Below are 2,160 nucleotides of genomic sequence, written 5' to 3'. Positions count from 1 at the left end.
GCACTTATATTCTAAAGTTTGGAGTTCAGCTTGTGTTCGCCTTCTTATTTGGCCTCTTCCTGAGGCGGAAGAGGCCGGACCATAGCCTAAACTCGTATTTAGGCACAATGAACTGGCCCTGACCGTCAGCGGTTTCATCTTAATGCTAACATTAATTCGTTAATGTTTAATGTTAATTCGTATTCGGTTGTTTGCAGGTTGGTATAGCAGGTTTGTTTGCAGGTTGGCAGCTGTTCTGCATGAAGTGGTGTACGTGTCGATGTCTCCACTGAATGGCTGTTGCAATCTCCCAAATAAAGTCCCTCCATCTCCCAGCGCTTTGTTAGGGTAACAATTGCCCTTTTCCTTGCTTCACTCCGGTCATTCGTGCCTCTGCCGCAAGGAGGTCTCGGCTCATCCACTAGTTGCAGCCCTCTACGGTGACTCTTTCTCTCTTCCTGGTGGGTCTCATTTGCTCATTCCCTGCTCTGCATCTTGCTTCCTATTGTTGAAGAGGGTTTACCAGTTCTGAAGGTTATTGCAGTCCAGCCATGGCAATTGTTCATAGCTCTGGAGTCGTGTCAACGCTACACGGTCTGATTGAACCATCAGGTAAGAAAAATTCTTCAGTTTGCCTATTCCTTCGAGGCTACCAAATCTGTAGGTTTTCATTAAATGTTTTCAATCTTCTGGTTACTATTTTTCCCATGCAGTGGCCCAACCTCTTACCACACTATGAAAGATCAAGGGTTTACAGAAGCTTCATAGTTTTTCCCACTTTATCTTTATTCTTTTCCTGTTTTACCTATTCAGTACTGCTGCCACTTAATTTTTTTTTAATGTGCAGTTATAAAGAGAATTTCCCTTCCGCAGCTTCATCTTGCGTGCTAGATTTTTCTCTATGCCAGTTGCAGGGTTCAGGTTAATTCCTCCTCCTTGTCTATTTCTTCCACCGAGAACCGGTTAAATAATCCTCATTTGATTTTCAGAGTTAAAGACTGTATTTACCCTTCTTCCTTTTTTGCGTGGTACAGGTACGCTACCATTGGGTTATGCTCAACTGCCTGGAGATTGACTGATGACTTCTTCTTTCCATTTCAGGTGTTCTATTCTTCACAATGTCTCTTAGATGGAGAAAATCTTATCACCTCTTCGAATACTGGAAATACTCGAAATCAAACCCTATCTGGGTTAGTTTCTCTGGTTCTTCTTCTATGTTCTGGGTTATATTGTCAGCGGCATATAATTGTCAGTTCCAGGATATAAATTAAAAGGATCTCTACACACAGTTTGTTGTAACATTGATTCTGGGATCTATTATTTCATTTTTGTAATGAACAATGTTAAGTTTAATACATATATACCGTTAATGCAAACCCAAATTAAGGGTTTCCAAATAGATTATTTGGTATTTTGGATTTGCTATCATTCATTTTGGCCGACGACCTTTTTACAGAATTTTTTGTTTATTGTCATTCACATATTCAAGATGTCATCAAGGGCTTTATGTCATGCAGCTATATTCGAAATATAGCTCGAACTGTACTCAGTTCGAGCATAAAGGAAAATCTACTAGTCTTTGTCAAACATTTTTTTTGTGTTTTTCAGATATTATCAGTAATTAGTTTTGCAATTTAATGCATTATCACTAGCTTACAGGCATGAAATTTCTTACCTGCGAATGCGTGCTCAGTAGTCGGTTTTCATTGGAATTTTGTGGAACGATGAATGTTCTGAAGTCTGGTACACGCGTTTTCTGGTATACTGTTACCCTGCTTCATACGTTTCTCTGACCGTAATTAGTTTTGCAATTTAATGCATTATCACTAGCTTACAGGCATGAAATTTCTTACCTGCGAATGCATTACTGCAATGCCTGTACCTGCTTTCCAAATTTCCTTTTCTTTTGGGCAGGAATAAACTGTTCTCTGTTTGTAAGAAAGAGGCTGAAGTACTTCTTCTGTAAAAACCAGATGAGAAAAAAAAAAGACAAATTCTTCGTACGATTTTGTCACGGTGGGGTAAGACTACTGTTCAGCTGCGGTAAGACTACTGTTCAGCTGCACATCTTCCTCAGAGCTCTGGAGCCCGTGGTCTTCTCCAAAAACTCTGGCTCGATGAGCCGAGAGGAAGCATTTGAGGTTGTGGAACACTGTAAAAACTTAGGACACTCACGACTTT

The 2,160-nt window shown here is 40.1% G+C and overlaps 1 long non-coding RNA gene across 4 annotated transcripts; it reads left to right on the top strand.

Annotated features, from left to right (window-relative positions):
- Positions 1-200: 200 nt before the first annotated feature.
- On the top strand, positions 201-1,378 carry LOC149184373 (uncharacterized). Of its 4 annotated transcripts, none has more exons than XR_016257779.1 (3): positions 203-591; positions 827-900; positions 1,014-1,378. It is a non-coding gene; the product is annotated as an uncharacterized LOC149184373 (long non-coding RNA). The 4 variants fall into 4 exon arrangements; XR_016257780.1 differs by having other exon boundaries at positions 207-591; positions 1,081-1,378; XR_016257778.1 differs by lacking the exon at positions 827-900 and having other exon boundaries at positions 201-591; positions 1,081-1,378.
- The last annotated feature ends 782 nt before the right edge of the window (positions 1,379-2,160 follow it).

Source organism: Pinus tabuliformis, chromosome 3_2 (genome assembly GCF_031772625.1).
Source record: "Pinus tabuliformis cultivar Carrire ecotype Pingquan chromosome 3_2, CPIR1, whole genome shotgun sequence".
In the NCBI taxonomy this organism is placed as follows: Eukaryota; Viridiplantae; Streptophyta; class Pinopsida; order Pinales; family Pinaceae; genus Pinus; species Pinus tabuliformis.
This window is presented reverse-complemented; position numbering and strand designations above follow the sequence as displayed.